Source organism: Balaenoptera musculus, chromosome 18 (genome assembly GCF_009873245.2).
Source record: "Balaenoptera musculus isolate JJ_BM4_2016_0621 chromosome 18, mBalMus1.pri.v3, whole genome shotgun sequence".
Taxonomy (NCBI): Eukaryota; Metazoa; Chordata; class Mammalia; order Artiodactyla; family Balaenopteridae; genus Balaenoptera; species Balaenoptera musculus.
The window spans coordinates 77299274-77318610 of record NC_045802.1 but is presented as its reverse complement, the minus strand read 5'-3'; the positions used below and the strand labels follow the sequence as shown (position 1 = coordinate 77318610).

Below are 19337 nucleotides of genomic sequence, written 5' to 3'. Positions count from 1 at the left end.
TCTTTTTTTTAAAATAGATTTTATTTATTTATTTTTGGCTGCGTTGGGTCTTTGTTGTGGTGCGCGGGCTTCTCATTGTGGTGGCTTCTCTTGTGGAGCACGGGCTCTAGGTGCACGGGCTTCAGTAGTTGTGATACGTAGGCTCAGGAGTTGTGGCTCACGGGCTCTAGAGCACAGGCTCAGTTGTTGTGGCACACGGGCTTAGTTGCTCCGCGGCATGTGGGATCTTCCCAGACCAGGGCTCGAACCCGTGTCCCTTGCCTTGGCAGGCGGATTCATAACCATGGCACCACCAGGGAAGCCCTAGAGGCACGCTTATTATACATTGTGGTCAAATGATCAATGAATGAATGTTAAATTGTTAGAATCTTATCAAAAACCCTCAGCCATGAAAATTTGCAAATAGGACATTTTCTTGAAAGACTCCTGGCCTAAGTAGAATTAAATAAGTATTGAAATATAGTTCTTGAAGATGGTTTTATGTGATGCTAGTACCAGTACATCAAATAATACTCAAATATTAGAATTATGGTATTATCTCTTATTCTGCCTTGAATTAAAAACCTTTAAAAAACATTTGTTGGCTCAAATAACACAAAGTTCAAAACACTAATTTGAAAAGATACATGCACCTCAATGTTCACTGCAGCTCTATTTACAACAGCCAGGACATGGAAGCAACCTAAATGTCCATCAACAGTTGAATGGATAAAGTAGATGTGGTATAAATACACAGTGGAATACCACTCCGCCATAAAAATGAATGAAATTTTGCCATTTGCAGCAACATGGGTGGATTTGGAAGGTATTATGCTAAGTGAAATAAGTCAGAGAAAGGCAAATACTGTATGATATCACTTATATGTGGAATGTAAAAGATACAACTAACTAGTGAATATAACAAAAAAGAAGCGTACTGGGATAGAGAGAACAAACTAGAGGTTACCAGTGGGAAGAGGGAACGGGGAGGGGCAAGATAGAAGTGGGTGATGAAGAGGTACAAACGGTCTTGTATAAAACAAGCCACAAGGATATACTGTACAGCACAGGGACTATAGCCAGTATTTTATAATAACTATAAATGGAGTATAATCTTTAAAAATTGTGAATCATTACATTGTACACCTATAACGTATATAACATTGTATATAAACTATACTTCAATTAAAAAGATAAAATAAAACAGCAAAAGGAAAAAAAAAGAATACACTGCTCTAACTGCAGTTGCCCAGCTCATGGGCCCCTGTTTATTTTTGTATCCCGCTGATCTATTTCCCTGTTTATTTTCGAAAGTTCGGAATTTTATTAACAGCCTTATAGGCATCAAGAGTTCTTGTAGTAGCTGAACATTTACACCTCACAGAAGCAGCTCTTTTTCTCCAGGTTACACCTGAAATGCTGACCTATATTTGAAAGTAACTGTTCAGATGGGGAGAAATAAATTGCATGGCATGTTTGTAACACTGTTGGTGGGGGCGGATGAGCACACAGCCCTTCCGGGATCCTGCACAAAATCAGCCATTGTCTCTACAGCTTCCCCAAGACGAGCCTCCGGCACAGATTTTGGCCAAGTAATAGCTGCTGCTTGGTAGCACTGAATGCCAGGGCTGATCTCAGCTCTGTGTGTATTTTAACTCCTGTAACCCTCACAGGACACAGGAGGCAACCCGGCAGGGTTACACAAAGCCCGGAAGAGGCTAAGCTGGGATCTGAGCTGGGCGAAGTGCCCAGGGTTTATGCACTTGGTCAGCAAGCCAGTCCTTCACGGAAGTGACGTCTGCCCGAGAAAGAGCGAGCCCAGGAGGGCTGCTGCGTGCACGGCGCACCGTCTCGTATGCACACACCCGACGAGACGAGGATGGATCACGGTGCGCTCTGCCTAGGGCCCTTGAGCCGCAGAAACACTGAAGCACCTGAAGGTGGCGGGTCCCAGAGAGGTCCGCCTTGGGCTGGCTGTGTCGTAGCAACAAGATTAATGCACAAAATGCCCGTCCACGTAGACGTTGTCTGCACTGTGTCTTCGAGTCGGAGATGACCTCACAGCTGGAGCAGCTAAGTCAAGGCACCTGCCCTTCCCTGAGCTCATGTGCCGTCCCTGAAGACCTGGACGGAGGGGTGCCCGGGACGCGCTGGCGGCCAGGGGGGCCTGCAGCCTCGTTTGGTGGCAGTACTGGTTTCTGAGGAGCCTGAGTCCTGGAGAAGGAAGGATGCCTTCTGTGCCTTGGGGTCCGAGGGCTCGCCCTGCCCCGTTGGTGGCTGCGAGTCACTGTGTCCTCAGTACGAGCGGGGATTTCTGCTCAGAAACAGAAGGCTGGCGTGTGACTTGCGTCCTTTGGAAAGCTGTCATCTCATGGCATTTCTCAAAATGACAATGTCACCTAAACAGATTCCGAGGAACCACGTGAGTCTCGCGCTGCATCTGGAATCGGCAGGTTTTTATTTTTAGTGCAGTCCATTGGGGCACTTTTTCATGAAGATATCATCCTTTTTGTCTCGAAGTGTACATTACTTCGTCTTAAGATTGTAGTAAGAAGCCTTATTTACAGGGTTAATTATGAGGCTTAAACAAGACGGTAGATGTGAATGGGCCTTGCATGGCCCCTAGACTCTCAGTAATAGGTGTTTTCTTTTTTCCTGGCACATAACAGGTGTCCTCAACTTTTGTAAAGGGGGATAAGGATGAAACAGCAGGACTCTTCCTGGGCCCGTCCCATGGATTTTCTGTGACTTGCTAAGACTGGTAGATTTATTGACAGTGTGATTTGGGTTGGACAGTGGATTTTCACATATTTTGCAATTTGCTTAGTTCCACTTTCCAGCTGAAGATTCAGTGATCCACTGTGTTTCCATGGGAGTCCGACTGTCAAATAGGAACGTGGAACGCAGAAATAAATGGGTAACATTGTTTCCAAAGTGGAGTACTGTCACCATTACCTGCGTAAAGCTGAAGAACGCTAGATATGAAAAGGCTTTTCCTCAGTACTAAAGGGCATATTTTGCAGTCCCTCAGGGGGCCCTTTCCTCACCTTGCTTTGCGCTTCCCTCTGGGGGGGTGGGGATTTCATTTTCCCCCTTGGTTGACCCTCGTTTTCTGTGCTCGACCAGCTCTAAGGAGCCCTGGGTGGCACCTCAGTCACTGTCTCAGCCAAGTGGCCTCAGGGTCCCTTCTGGTTTCAGGTCTGACGTGTATGGAGTGAGCACAGTTTGGACCCATCTGCTCATCCCTCTGTCCCCACTTTGAGCACCTCCTGCGAATTGGGCAGTTGGGGGAACAGCAGCGAGCAAGGCAGCTGGCCTTTCGTCCCGGGCTTAAGTCTGTTGAGAGGTTGGCATTGGACAGCCAGCCTGTGTGATTAGTGCTATGAAGGAAGGGTGTGGGTGACAGGAGGGCATTATTAGGGACTGGGTTAGATTTGAGGGTGTGTGGCGGTCACTTTTCCTTGTGGAAAAAGCAGTTCGCCTCCGTTTGCACAAGACTTGATCATTCCTGTGCTGCTCTCTACGTGTTCCTGTTTTCCTCCGTGAACCCAGCGTTCCTGCATCTGTGCCCCGTGGACACCTGTGCCCTCTTGACATCTTTGAGCTGCTTGTGACATCGGTCGGGCTCCCTCATTAAATGAGATCACCAAGATCTTTAACACGTATTTATTTTTTGCATCTGTGGGAGAGTCATGATTTTGCCCTTTCTTGAAAATCGTCTTTTAACACGTGTCAGGGTGGAACTGCTTAAAAAATGCTTGCCCAGATCTCATTCTTGTCCTAACAGAATTCGGAGGCCCTCCACCACCGTTAAAACTCATCGTCTGGCATTTCCTTACCCAGGTGTTCATGCTGCTGTCGGGGTTATGAGCTGCTTACGTCCTGCGGGTCCTTGAGCAGCGGTGTGGCTGCTCTGCTTCAGGATCCGTACAGTTGTGCCACTGATGGTGGGGAGGACGAGGCGCATTAGGTGTGCATGTGCGTGTGTGCATGTAGGTACACATGCGCGTGTGTGCATGTGTTGTGCATGTGTGTATGTGCGTTATACATGTGTGTGCATGTAGGTATACATGTGCTTGTGTGCATGTGTGCACATAGGTATACGTATGCATGTGTGTCTACATGTGTTGTACATGTGCATGCATGTCGGTATACACGTGCACGTGTGCGTGTGTTGTACATGTCTGTGCGCATGTGTGTGCTTGTAGGTGTGTGTGTGTGTGCATGTGTGCACGTAGGTATACATATGCATGTGTCTGCATGTGTTGTACATGTGCATTTGCATGCATGTAGGTATACATGTGCACGTGTGTGTGTGTTGTACATGTCTGTGTGCCCATGTGTGTACTGTAGGTATGTGTGTGTGTGCATGTGTGCACGTAGGTATATGTATGTGTGTGTCTGCATGTGTTGTACATGTGCACGCGCATGCATGTAGGTATACACGTGCATGTGTGTATGTGTGTGTTGTACATGTCTGTGTGCACACCCATCTAGCTTGACACTCTGCCTGGCGCTCGAAGTGACACTGCAGCCAGGGTGGGCTCTGTGCCGACCTGAAGGGAGCACGAGCTGACTCGGTTAGAGGAACGGGATTCAGCTGATTCAAGGAAACTGGCGAGGATGCCGGCCCAGGGAGCCAGGGGAGAGTGGTTCTTCCTTTCTGCCTGGCCGCTTGTCCTGAAGAAGGACAAGCCCACGTGAACGGAGGCCGCTTTGAACACTTTCTGAGTTTCTGTCGTGACGGGAGCCCCCCTGTGAGGCTCTTGCTTCCGGGGTAGCCGTGAGCGCTGTGGCCGCACGTCACGGTGCCGTGTGTGGCTTGTTTTAAACAATCCCTGGGCTGCGTGAGGATACGTTGCTCCCACTTTTCAAAGCCTGTTGACCTACTGTTTACTTAGCCGGGCACCTCTTCTAGAGCAATTGCAAAAGCACATTCCGAACCTAATTGATTTCCAGTCTGATTAACTCTGGTTAGTTACTGTGTGACCGCAGGTCCTGGCAGCTCGAGTGACACCCGGCAGTGTCGCCCTTCGGCTTCCCCGGTTGAGCAGCTGCTCCGTCTGTAGCTGTGCCTGGGCGCCGAGGACCAGGGAGGGGGCGGCAGAGGGGGACGTGCAGACGCGGCCCACGCAGGGCTGGACTGCAGGGTTGGTCGTGTTAATACTGCACGCGTCTCGGGGTGATGAGGGCCTCCCGGGACTGCTCCATGGTTACCGTCACCCTGCCCCTGCTCCTTGTGGGGGCCCCAGGGCGGCAGCCGCAGAATCCAGGCCCCGCCCAGACCTTCCCAACGAGAACCTGCATTTTAACCACATCGCTAGGTGATCCAAGGTCCAGGTCGTGAGCTTGGGCTTGCTGCAGCCGCGGGCACATGAGCTGTGAGTATCCAGAAGGGCAAGGGTCAGGCCACTGGCGCTTGCTGTCGCTATCTTTACATGCAGTTCTACCATCTGTCCACCATCTTTCTACCTATCACTCATCTCTCCATCATCTTCCTTCTACCTGTCTATCGTCTGTCTCCTATCTATTTTTAACTGTAGGGAATTTTTTTGTGGTAAAATACACGTAACACTTAGCATTTTACTCAGTTTTAAGTGTCCAGCTTGCTGGCTTTAAGCATGTTCAACTACCACCACCATCATCTCCAGAACTTTTTCATCTTCCAGCTGAAGCTCCAACCCCATTAAACACAAAACCCATCCCCCTCCCACCAGCCCCTGGTAACCACTTCTTTGCTTTCTATCTCTGTGAATTTGACTATTCTAGGGAATTATTTAAAATATTTACTTTTATGTATAGCATAATATCATTATATTTAAATATGGTAAACTAAGTTCAAGCAAAATACTTTGATATGATTGATTTGAAAGGGTTTTTGCACTGTTAAATTGATACAGTTATATCTAGGTACCCAATCATTCCCAGAAGGTGTTTCTGATTTTACAATGTGTGTCTATGGAAAATGTACTTTCTAGGGAATTTTATTAGAACACACCCGATCTGTTAAGCAAGAGGTAACTAGACATGGTAAACATATGTAAAATCCTTTGTTTCCTTAGGACTGTTCAGAAAAGGTTTAATATACTTCCCTTGCGTTAGAATTACAGTGCTCCCCGCTTATCCTTGGGGGATGCATTCCAAGACCCCCAGTGGATGCCTGAAACTGCGGATGGTACCAAGCCCTATACATGTTATATGTTTCTTATACGTACATATGTATGATAAAGTTTAATTTATAAATTAGGCACAGTAAGAGATAAACAACAATAACTAAAAATAAAGTAGAACAATTATAACAATACCCTGTAATGAAACAGCACACAATTCAAAACATGAATTGCTTATTTCTGAAATTTTCCATTTAATATTTTTGGACTGTGGTTGACCAAGTGTCATCTGAAACCTTGGAAAGTGAAACCTCGGATAAGGGAGGTGATTGTAACAGGAAAACATTTGTTCTCTGCTGTGTATTTCTCAGAAGACTTTATATTATGGAGAAGAAGACAAAAACATTCTGTTAGAAATAACTGGGGTATTTCCTGAGTGGGGTACTCCAGATAAGAAGCCATTCTAGATAACTTAATATTTTGAGAAAACCCTTTATAGAGTTAAAGAGTTTTCTTAACATGGTATTTGCAGTTCAGTCTTGTCTTTGAAACAAGTTAAAACTTGCTTCAAAAAATCTGAAATGATTTTAGTTTCCTGCTTTAATAAGTAGAGAATTTTGCAAATAATTGACTTTTTCTTTGACAATCTCATTTTAAAAAGTAATTCTCACAGGACAACAGAGTATCTGTTGAAGGTAAAGGATATTGGATTTAATATCCTGGTATGTGAGAGTTTTTGTTTTTTTAAGTTAAATCTGTTACATAAGTGTATTTTCTTTGGATTTGCCTTTTTTCTTAATACTAGACTGTTAAAGAAGGTCCCTTTATTTGAATTATTTGGTCTTGTTATTGAATTATTTTTAGTAAATCCATGTCTGAAAAGAGTGAAGCCATTTGAGAATTACATTCCAGTTATAATTATATGACCTTGAGAATTATTTCGTAAAACCCCGTCTGTGAGTCACAGGCAAGGGATTAACTTATATGTAGGTAATTATTTGGGTGGTTCGTATGGCATATGATGTATTCTTGGTTTTTGTTCAGCCTTCAAATTGCCAAACAGAAACAACAGAGGTGACACATATGCTGATTTGGGTAAATGTCCTTGTATATGTATTGAAATGTGAAAATAAATCTGTTTTTCTGAAACACTCTTCGTCTTCCCCATATGTTGCCATTTCTTTAGTTGGAAATCATTTGGGGTTTGGGTTCCTTTACTTTTAGAAGGAAAAAAGTCTCATTTTACAGGCGTGGGTCAGGATGACCTTTGTTAAATAGTTGCCGACTGATCTGGTAGTCAAGTCCCACAAAGCTGTTTTTCATTTCGTTACTAGTGTAAGCCCGTGGCCTTCCTAGACTCAAAGAATAATCATCGTCCTTTGTGTCGTGAAGCACGGCTATGTTTGGAATGCCTTTTAATGGTCACAGACGATTAAGAACAAAATTAAAGGACCTATAAATGCAAGCAACTAAGTTGGATTATTGGATTTAAAATAATAGTTTATCTTTAAAGTGTTATCTAATCACCGCCTTTGACGGTGTCATTCATTAATCTGTGTTGAGGTTTTAGGTCTTCCTTCTGGCAGAAAAGATACCCCAGTAATATCGTGGGGTAGGATTGTTTTCCTTTTCAACTTCTCGGCTTTCATCTCCAGCTGGTGGCTGTTGGATCAGCCTCTGCCTGCGTGGAATTTTCGTGAGGTTCCTGTAGGTGACCCTCAGGCAGGGCGGTGGGAAGGGCCTGCTCTCTGGGTGATTCTGCCCTGTCGCTGAGGCCAAGCTTTAAGCCCGTGTAGATGGGAAAGTACCCGGCAGCCTCCAGCCCTGTCTCGGCGTTACTCTCATCATCTGAGAAGAATCCCTTCAGGGCGTCCACACCCTGTGGGGCGTGCTTCTACCGGAGGACTCCTGCTTTTCGCTGTTGGTGCTTATCTTGCCTTTTGGGGTTTGCTCAATTTCTGATGAGAGAGCTATTGCAGAAAGCATCCCATTGTTATTTCTTCTAGACTTTGAAATACTGCCATTCTTTTTCGAGGCCAGTTTTGTCCCGCTAACCCTTCTCGGAGTAGGACTCGATCTGACAGTGCAGCCTTGCACTCAGCACCTGGACCCTGGACCCTGGACCCTGGACCCTGGACCCTGGACCCTGGACCCTGGACCCTGGACCCGGTGGCCGGGGTTCAGGACCCGCCTCTGCCATTCGCTGCCTGTGTACCCCTGGCCTTCGTGCTCCTCTGTCAGCATTTGCATCAGGCCTGGGGGTGGAAATGAGGCCACAGTCCCCGCCAGGGGATGGGAGGGAGTAAACGGTCATGCATGTAAAGGGCTTGGATGTAGTGAGTGCTGTAGATGGGTTAGCTCTTGGGAAAGTTATGCACATGCAGTGCACTCGCTGTAAGAGCCAGAATAGCTCCTGCTTCTGTTCTGTCTGCTTGACGAGGTCCCTCCATGTGGACATTGTTCTTGTTCGATTCATGACTTCTGGTGTCTGTGAATGGGGAGGCCATTGGCCTGATTCACACCTTCCTGGGGTAGGAGTTTCCTGGGACTGTCCTAACAAAGCTCCACACGCTGGGTGGCTTAAAGGAGCAGAAATGCATCGTCCCGTAGGTCTGGAGGCTGGAAGTCTGAAATCACGGTGTGGGCAGGGCCGTGCTCTGTCGGAAAGCTTATCCCCACGCCCTAGCTTCTGGTGGTTTCTGGGGTCCTGGCTGGTAGATGCATAGTCCTCACATCATTATTCCTCTTCACGTGTTTGTGTGTCTCTCCTCTTCTTATCCGGACACTGTTTGTACTGGATTAGGTTCCAACCTAATGACCTCGTCTTAACCTGATTACACCTGTAACGACTATTTCCAGATAAGGCTCCATTCACGGGCTCTGGGGATGAGCGTCCGGATGTATCTTTTGGGACCACCACTCAGCCCACTGCAGGATAGGAGACTTTAGAAATTACCTCTTTTAGGGACACATAGTTTTTTGAGGCAGGAGCCTGCTGTGTCCGCCTTTGCCTGGCAAAGCAATAAAGCTATCCTTAAAAAAAAAAAAAAAGACATTACCTCTTTTATAGGAGAAAAAGCAAGAATAAAAGATAGAGAAAGAGGGAGGAGATCATTTTAAACCCAAGAAAAAATCGACGTGAAACTCCTCGTTCCGTTCTCCAACTCCCCGTGCTGTGCCGGCCCCGCCACCCAGTAAAACGGTCCCTTGGTGTCTGTTTGGAAATCGTGTTTCCTCTGTTTACTGTTTAGCCGTTGAGAACCTGGCAGGAGAGGGTTTGGGCCGTTTGTGAGTTCACGCTCCATTCGGAAGCCAGCTGGGACGTCCCAGGACGGGTGCGGCGGGAGATTTCTCCGTTTTTTATGGTCTGATTTAGGGAGAGGACCCGCCAGGCTAGTGAGGAGGGCAGACAAGGGAGCCGTAATGAAGAAGTGACCAGTCGGGTCAGAGTGATACTTGCAGTTGCTGGAGAGCCCTTTCAGGCCACTTCCCCCTTCCCGTGGACCCGGCGGCCAGGGTCGGCTGAGAGGCGTGGCCTCTGGCTGACCGTGGTGCCGGCTGCCGAGGGGTGCACGAGGCGGGGTTGGGGAGCGGACCCCGCTGGGAGGCGCTGAGGCATGCCCGCTGCCCGCAGGGGACATGGGGGCGGTCTCCGGTTACGGAGGGAATCGGCCTCCGTGGAGACACCTGGAGACGGAGGGGAGACGGGTGCTGAGACAGCCCCCGCGGGAGGGGCGTGGGCGCTGCCAGCAGGCACATTCCCAGGGGGGCACCGAGGAGACGGGAGGGAGGCGGCTCCAGAGACACAGAGCCGCGAGGGGGGGGGAGAGAGCGAGAGAGCGCCATGGAGGGACACGGTAGAGGGACACACGAGAGAGTACAGAGAGAGAGAGACACGAGAGACATGGACGAGAGAGATACGAGAGACAGAGAGAAGAGAGAGAGACGAGATACGGAGACGAGATAGACACGAGAGACAGAGACAGGAGAGAGACACGATAGACAGAGACTAGAGAGGGACGAGAGACAGAGCGAAGAAGAGAGACGAGAACGGAGACGAGCGAGACACGCGGAGACAGAGACAGGAGATAGACACGAGGAGACAGATACGAATAGGGACGAGATACAGAGAGAACGAGCAGGCGAGAGACAGAGGACGAGAGAGACAGAGAGACAGGACATAGAGAGACACGAGAGACAGAGCGCGATAGAGCGCCAGGGATACGAACGAAGAGAGAGACACACGATAGAGACGAGAGAGAGAGACACACGAGAGGACAGACGAGAGAGACGATAGACTAGAAGGAGAGACAGGCGAGATACATATGAGATATAGACACGAGCTACGATGACAACGAGAGACACGAGAGACATAGCTATAGTCTCCATTATATATACTATATATATACACACTATACATATACTATATATATATACACTATATACATATACTATATATATATATACTATATACATATATAATATATACAGACTAGATACATATGCTATATATATACACTAGATACATATACAATATATATACACTATATACATACACTATATGTATCCATATATATGTATATGTATATATATAGAAAGAGAGATGGACAGACAGACTGACACAGAGAGACAGGGAGATTGATTTAGGCTGGGGGAGGGAGAGAGGAACTGGCTCCAGGAGTGTGGGGCTGGCAGGTCTGAAATCTGCACGGTGGGCTGGCAGGCAGGAGACCCCAGGAGGAGTTGCTGTTGCATCTTGAGTCCAAAACCTGTAGGGCAGCAAGGTTGGAAACTCAGGCACAGTATTTTATAACTCAGGTTGTAGTCTGGGGGCAGAATTCCTTCTTCTCCAGGAAGTCTCAGTCTTTGCTCTTAAAGCCCTTCAACTGATTGGACGAGGCCCACTGACATTATGGCGGGTGGTCAGTGATTGCTAAGTCAGTGATTGCCGATGCTAATCACATTTAAAAAAATACCTTCCTGGCAACATCTAGACTTGCGTCGGTCCACAGAGCTGGGCACCACGGCCCGGCCACGCTGACACGTAAAATTAAGCATCACGCACGGCACGATGGTCGGTGGTGGATCACCCCTCGTTTCCTGGAGCCTGTGCGTGGAGGGTGGGTTCTCAGATGAAGTGTCCGCGCCCTGTTGCCCCCTCACTTTGCACACACAGGTGGAGGCAGCTGTGCCCAGCGGCGGCTCCACACAGCCGACCCCTTTTATCACCCTGGGAAGACACGTGGACCCATCTTCTGACTGCATGGAAAGAGCTCTAAGCATCTGTTCTCTGCGAACGTTCCTGGGGGGCATCTGTTTCCACAGCTCTTCTCTCACCAGGTTCACTATCAGTGTAGAGACACATACACGCAGACGGAATGTTCCAGATCTTCCCTGTGACTGTAACCTGTAGTCAAAACGCGTCACACTGAACACAATAGAACTAAAGTCATCCTTCAGGTAGTATTATTTATAATGCTGCGAGTGGAACTTGGAAGCTTTAGAAAAGGCTTTTATTTCATGTTTTAAGCATCTCTCAGAAGGGAAGGGCGTCACAGCTCATTCTGGGCTGAGCTTCTCCGGGCTGTGCTGGGGGCCCATCTCTGAGGTCGCCCTGGAGTTTCTATTTGCTCCCTCTCTGGGTCTGTGGATCTGGGTTTTTTATCTTCATGTTGCCACGTCGATATTTCTGTGGGTGTTTTTGAAGTTCCTCTTTCTTTCACTGTCTGCACTTGCATTTCCTGGTAGACCTCACTCTTCAGCTGGCCTGGAGTAAGGATCGTTCTGATTCTCACCCTGAATGACCGCCTCTTACCTCCCACTTCTGCTCAGCGGCTGCACATCACATTCTCCGGGGGGACTTTTAACGGGATTGGATACCACACCCCTGCTCTGCCAGGTCCTAGTTCCTGTGCTCTGGGGTAGGGGGTCCGAGAGTCCGTATTTTTTTTTTTTTTTATTTTTATTTATTTATTTTTTATTTATTTATTTATTTATTTAGAAAGCTGCGTTTTTTATAGCTACTTTATTTATTTATTTATTTATTTATTTATTTTTGGCTGTGTTGGGTCTTCGTGTTAGTGGAGGGCTTTCTCCAGTTGCGGCAAGCGGGGGCCACTCTTCATCGCGGTGCGGGGACCGCTCTTCATCGCGGTGCGCGGGCCTCTCACCATCGTGGCCCCTCCCGCCGCGGGGCACAGGCTCCAGACGCGCAGGCTCAGTAGTTTGTGGCTCACGGGCCCAGCCACTCCGTGGCATGTGGGATCTTCCCAGACCAGGGCTCGAACCCGTGGTCCCCTGCATTAGCAGGCAGATTCTCAACCACTGCGCCACCAGGGAAGCCCGAAGAGTCCGTATTTTTTAAAAGCCGCCCCGTCCCCTGTCCTAAAATGTGCAGCCAGTGTTGTAACATGGTTTCTGGCGGGCTGTACCACCCACTGGGTTATTTAAAACTATTTAAGCCAAAAGGACGCGACGCTGGGGGTGAAATGCGGGTCGTCATCTGGCCAGAGGACGCTGGAGCATCAGAGAGAATGCAATCAGGCATTGATCTTCCTTGTCCAGCGCAGGGTTGGGGTGATTGTGGACACTGACCTCTGTCCTCCTGCCCTGGGCTGCTTTTCAGTTCCAGTTTACACAGTGGGTGGTAGCCACATGACAGAGTGTCTCGAGAAATGGGGAGAAGGTCGTCCTCGGAAAGCAAGCCTCGTACAAATACAGAAGGTGTAGGAGATTGGTCAACAGCAAATGTGGACCAGCGGGCCCCAGGAGACAGTAAAAGTGCTGATGAAGAGCTCAGACAGGGCGGGTCCTGGGATGGTGGGGCCGACCCTGAGGTTTGGAGGAATCTGAGTCACGGTTTAATCGACCAGCCCTCACGGAGGGCTTCACACGAGCCAGGCACAGTTCCAGCCCATTGAATAAATTAATTCCGTCTTCACAAGCCCCTTTGGGTGGGTGCTGTCCACATTTTGGTGATGGGAAACAGAGGCCCAGGGAGTTAAGGACCTGCCCCCCCGGGCACATGGTGAGGGTTAATGCAGACAGTCTGTCTGGGAGTCGGGCTCTTTGTAGGCGGTTAGACCTCAGACGGCCTGGTCCCCGGGACCACGTCCTGGCTCTGGGCTCCACCTTCCTGCTTCTGTGGGCCACATCCTGTGCTTTCTGTGCCTTGGTTCTCCCTCTGTGAAATGTGGGCAGGGGAAGGCCCACTTAGCGTGGTCGCTGGGGAGACCGCGTGAGTTGCTGAACGCTGAGGACTTGTTAACTGTTACCGCGCCGGAGCAAGCTTTCTTCCGGTCACGAGCCCAATTTTTCCTGTACCTGGGCCGGAAGGGATGATGGAGATTAATCTCTAGTCCCCTGTTGTAAAACCACCCCATTGGTATCCCGGTTCCCACTCCACATGTAGAGAATGGAATTAGCTCTCTGGGGGAATGGACAGTGCACTTCTTGATCTGTGATTCTGAAGACCATGACTTTGGGCTCCAGCAAACCTGTTAGGTCCTCCCCCGGGACCCGTCCACGTGGCCAGCTGGCCTCCCTCTCCAGCTGCTCTGGACTCACCCATCCACGTCCAGCCAGTTTTGCTGCATGTCAGGAGTTGGTTCTAGGATGTGTCTGATCAGATGCCGGTGGCATTGTTAACAGATTCTGTGTTTCTCCTTAACCACCAGGATAACTCACGCCCACCTCTGAACTGTGTTGGCGACACCAAGCTTACCATGTCATTTCTTGTTTGTTAATTTTATTTTATTGTGGTAAGAACACTTAAGGTACCCTCTTACATGGTGTTAAGTGCACGTTACACTGGGCTGACCTCAGCTACCGGGTTGCATTTGCACAGTTCATCTCTAGAAGTTTTGCATCGTGCTGGTGAAACTTGATGCCCGTGGATAAGTGACTCCCCATTTCCCCTCCCCCCCAGACCCTGGCAACCACCATTCTGCTGTTCAGTTCTATGAATTTGACTATTTTAAATGCTTCCTAGAAGTGGAGTCGTGCAGTTTTGTCCTGCGACTGACTTGTTAGCACCTCCAAGTTCCTTGCAGCTTTATTCACAGTAGCCACGAATGGAAGCAACTTACATGTCCTTTGACGGATGAATAGATAAGAAAATGTGGTATATGCATACAGTGGAATATTATTCAGCTTGAAAAATAGAAGGAAATTCTGTAATATGCAACAACGAGGATACAGCTAAGTGAGACAGTCACTCCTTGATTTGCGTCACAGACAAGCCAGAGCTCCTGGGCAGCCCCGCGTCCACCCGTCCTGCAGCCCTGCGGTCTGCCCACGGCCAGGGAGCCCAGGCCGCTTCCTGGAGGTGAAGGAGGCTGGGCCCCTCTCTCCGACCCCTGTCTCCAGCGCCATGGCAGGCTGTACGGCAGGGGTCACGTACGCCAAGCCTGGCAGCCTGACCCTCAGCTGCGCTGGTTAAACTTGAAACAACTTGTGACTTTTCTTGTTGCCCCCTCAGGGCTGGTGCAGCGTCAGCCCGGTGCCCTGGCATCCCCAGAATTGGACCACGAAGTAAAGGAAACTGCCAGAATTCCTAGAGCTTCAGCTTCGGAATTGGTGCTTAGGGACCTGGGTTGGGGAAAGAAGGAGAGAGAGAGAGAGAGAGAAAGAGAGAGAGGGAGAGGGAGAGAGAGAGGGAAATACCCGATTTGAGCACGTGGGAAGGGAACCTGTGAGCGTCCCAGTTCAAGCCCATCGCCGACGAGGAAGCCATCGCTCTGAGGGGTCCAGGAGCTGACATTACAGTGGGCTAGCAGCAGGGGCCTGACCTCCGGCTCAGCGCACATTCACAGACTACTGGAAAACTTACTCAACAGCCTTGGGTTCAAATACGCCCAGAGCCAACCGCAAGCGGCCTTGTCTCACCACCTCCCCACTTAGTCTTCACCGCCTCTGTGATGCCAGAAATACCAGGCTCCCACTTAAACGCAGTTAGGACTAAATTCAGAACCTTTGTTCCATGTCGGACTAGCCTGTCTTATTATGGGCACTACGCTCATTTGAAAGCAGCCTAAAAGCTCCAGATTGCATCCAAAATGATATTTAAGAATTTCAAGCATGGGGGGCTTCCCTGGTGGCACAGTGGTTAAGAATCCGCCTGTCAATTATACTTCAATAAAGATGTTTTAAAAAAAAAAAAAAAGAATCCGCCTGCCAATGCAGGGGACATGGGTTCGAGCCCTGGTCTGGGAAGATCCCACATGCTGTGGAGCAACTAAGCCCGTGAGCCACAACTACTGAGCCTGTGCTCTAGAGCCTGTGAGCCACAACTACTGAGCCCATATGCCACAACTACTGAGCCTACATGCCACAACTACTAACGCCCGCACAACTAGAGCCCGTGCTCTGCAACAAGAGAAGCCACTGCAATGAGAAGCCCACGCATCACAACAAAGAGTAGCCCCCGCTCACCGCAACTAGAGAAAGCCCGTGCACAGCAACAAAGACCCAATGCAGCAAAAATAAAATAATAAAATAAATAAATGTGTGTGTATATATATATATATATGTATATATATAAAGAATTTCAAGCATGAAAACTGCATAATTGTAAATTCTTTAGCTGGGGTAATGGCATTTGATTTGTTTGCGCTGGTTGATGGGTAGATGACAGACTGTGGGATTTGATCAGCAGCTCTTGCCCGCCTCTTTTCAGGCTGGCTTTTGGGATGCTGTAGTTCCTACTTCCTTTAGTTATTCTGCTTTCTCTTTTGGTATTATTTACTTCTTTGGTTTTTTACAGGCAAACCAGACATTTTTATCTGGAAAGGAAAACTATTTTAGGCCTAGGCATTAACAGTGGCCTGTTGTCCTCAGAGAACTATGTAACAGACCTGGAAGCAATTCTCCCGGGATGGCTGGCATGACACTCTGTCCCCCTCCTGTGAAACCTGGCGGGTGGGAGCTGACGGCATTTTTAGCTGTTGGCAAAACCTCTTGCTGCCGGGCTCGCTGTCTGTGAGATGATCCTGTGTGAAAGGAAGAGTCCCCGCTCAGTGGTAATGATGGGGAAGCATTTCTGTTTTTTCTTTGCTTCTTGACTAAAGTTTCCTATTGCCAGTTTTGGAAGACACCTTGATCTTCATCTCCCATGGGGTCCACGAAGGGACGGGAGAATGCTGTTTCGTTTCTGCCCGTAAGCGCACAGTGTAATTTGACATGAAACTTTAATAATTAAATTATTAGTCAGAGGGCTGACCTGCTGCTGGTATGCAGAAGGAGGGAATGTGGCTCTGCGGGTGGTGAATTCCAGAGCACCCCGAGGGTAGGCAGGCTGCCCTTCCCAGCAGACCGGGGCAGGAGCCCAACGGCTGTAAACTTGCTTTCCGGGAAGTGGCTCTAATCTTCAGGATCACTGCGGGATCACAGGACGCGCACCTCCAACTCCTGCCAGACCTGGCTGGGGCGTCACCCTCTCCAGCTCGCCTCCCCGTCAGATCACTTGGGGGACACTTGGGGCTTCACTGGAGAAGCAGGTCCCTGGCTTGGGGTCCTGCTCCGAGCGAGGGAGATGACAGCTGTCAGGTGTAGCCCGTGCGGCCCTTCTCCTGGACGCGGCGCCCTTCTCTGCAGGCTGCTCTCTCCAGGGCTGCCGTATCGGCAACAGCCTGCCCCCGGGGGAGGCCAGAATGTCGCCGTTTCAGAATGATTGGGGTGGAACTCCTCTGTACTTCTTGGCCATTTGGCTGAAACCTGGTTTAATGGCAAAGATCACTATATTTTATATAAGTAGCTGTGTGGAGGTGTCATGCCTTCAATCCGAGCTCCAAAGACCCCTGGACCAGGGGTTCTTCATTTCTTTTGTGCCATGGATCCCCTTGTATCCGGGTGGCACCAGCCTGTGACCCTTTCTCTGAATACTGTATTTAAACGCATGCAGTAAAACACCAAGTTTTCCCAGGAAACCAGGTTTTCTTTACTGGCAGGTCTAATAGCCATTGAGATTTTGAGCTGATGATAAACATACACAACTGCAGTGTGGATTGAAAGCCTCTGTTATTTCTGTCGGTGACACAGCACACGGATTGCTTCCTATAGTCATTTCTGGTTTGTTGCAATGTGTCTATGGAAGGAAATGCTAACTTTCAGTTAGAGGATGGTGAGAATAGAGATTACACCTTTCCCCGTTCAAGGTCATGGACTCCTGGGTTCTGTCCCCACTGTAGTCAGCGGGGGGCTCTGTGGCCCAAACTAGAGACTACAACAGAGGAACAGCCTTTCATCAGAGGCAGTCTGGGGGGAATCTTGAGGCAGCTTGGCTGGGGGCTGCTGGTGGGATGAGCTGGGGGTTTGGTGCTTTGCCTGATGGAGAAGGAGCCCTGGGCGGGGGGTCAGGTGCAGGATGTCAGGGATGGAGTGTTGGTGTTACCTGGGGAGTGTGGACTCAGGTGGTCGCATTGTGCAAGCACGTAAGGACTAGGCAACTTTCAGTCCACTGCCGTCATTGACATGGGGGTCTTCGCATCTGCATCCGGGACGGGGGCAGACGATCCCACCCTGACCCTGTCCTGCCTGGTGCTTTCCCTGCCCACCCACCTGCCCCACCCGCCTCGTCCTTCAGGGAGGAAATGTGGTCCCGCGGGCACCGAGAGGCTGGGGTGCTTTGGAGGGCGGGTGGCATGGAGCACAGAGGCTCAAGGTGCGATGACTGTCTGGGGACCACTGCCCCACACGCACCCCACAAAGGAATGAAAGCAAACTCCGGGCCTGGTTCTTCGGGAGTCCGGATTCCAGTTAGGGAGAGGCATGTCAAGGGTGATTGATTAGGTCTGCAAGGACCAGTGAGTGTGGGCAAGTGCGCTTCAGGTGACGTCAATCCTGGGCTCCTCCGTGGGGTGGGGGGACCCTCCCGGAGAGGCCTACCTGGTGACGTCAATCCTGGGCTCCTCCGTGGCGGGGGGGGACCCTCCCGGAGAGGCCTACCTGGTGACGTCAATCCTGGGCTCCTCCGTGGTGGTGGGGGGGGACCCTCCCGGAGAGGCCTACCTGGTGACGTCAATCCTGGGCTCCTCCGTGGCGGTGGAGGGGGGGACCCTCCCGGAGAGGCCTACCTGTTATGGAGTCCAACCTCATACTGCTCACTGCACAGCGTGCCAGTCAACTGAGAGACAAGGTTTTGGGGTAAAGAATAGCCACTTTCTTTGCAATTCCAGCGGACCGAGAAGACGGTGGACAAGCGGTCCCAAAGAGCCATGTTTCCCAGTTATTAACAGAATCCAGGCTTCTTGTCTACCGAAACGGCAGGGGGTGTCGCTGGTTGTCGCATGTCCTTGGTGCCTGTATCCTTGGTTCTCGCGCAGCTGTGCACAGGTCAGGGCACAACGTTCCTATAAATCTCCAACAACACAGTTGTTATTTTTCTGTCCTGCAACTTTTTATCTCTGTATGGATGGAAAAGAGTTACACCTTTAAAGGTCAGAGCCTCGAGAATGGGCTCTCCTGCATATTGCAGGCTCCAGGCAACATTCTTTTACGAAGGGGCAGAGCCAGCATGACTCAGCACAGGCAACAGAGCCCAGGGTTAGCGCCAAAGGAATAGATCCAGTATGGAGTCAGGTTTGCTCTTCTCTGTTACACACCCAGGTCCAGGGGGTCTTCCCTCCGCGCGTGGAGGGTGTGAACTCAGATGGCAGCTGTAGGAGGTGTGACTGATCCCGGGGCCTGGGACGCCTTCAGGAGGGGCCCCATTTTGCATTTATGAACTTCCCTCCCTGGAGTCAGTGAACCGTCTTCCCATCGTGAACGAGGGAGAAGGGAAACCAAGGGGGCCATTGGGGAAAACCTGGGAACAAACGTGGTCACACTTGGCCTCCGGAGACCCCAAGGTGAGGGGCACTGGTCTTGCTGCTTACTGTGATCTGGGCCTTTTACATACATCAGGGCTTCTGATGATTTGATATGAAGGAATAAAGGTATTCACGTGTGACAAAATTTCAGTTATTTGGGGGTTTAACCCATCAAGGTTTTCCCTCCCTCCCTCTCTCTTCCCCCTCCTCCCTTCCCCCTCTTTTCCTCCCCCCCCTCCCTCCTCCTTTCCTCCCCCTCTTCCCCTCCCCCAGTGTCTTCCCCTGGGTCTGCAGTTCAGAGTAAAGGTGGGAGTTGAGATGGGTGCAGGGTGTAAATTCAGCCTCTGACATGTTTGAGGCTCCCACCACCTAGCAAATGAGACCAAATGGTTACGAAACAAACCAAGAAATCTTACATGAGAGAAAAACTGTGTTGTCTTTT

At 49.7% G+C, this 19337-nt stretch overlaps 1 protein-coding gene across 1 annotated transcript in view; it reads left to right on the top strand.

Moving 5' to 3' along the window:
- RAB20 (RAB20, member RAS oncogene family) overlaps positions 1-19337 on the top strand; it is a 33932-nt gene that overhangs the window by 12207 nt on the left and 2388 nt on the right. The gene's annotated exons all lie outside the window — the stretch shown is intronic.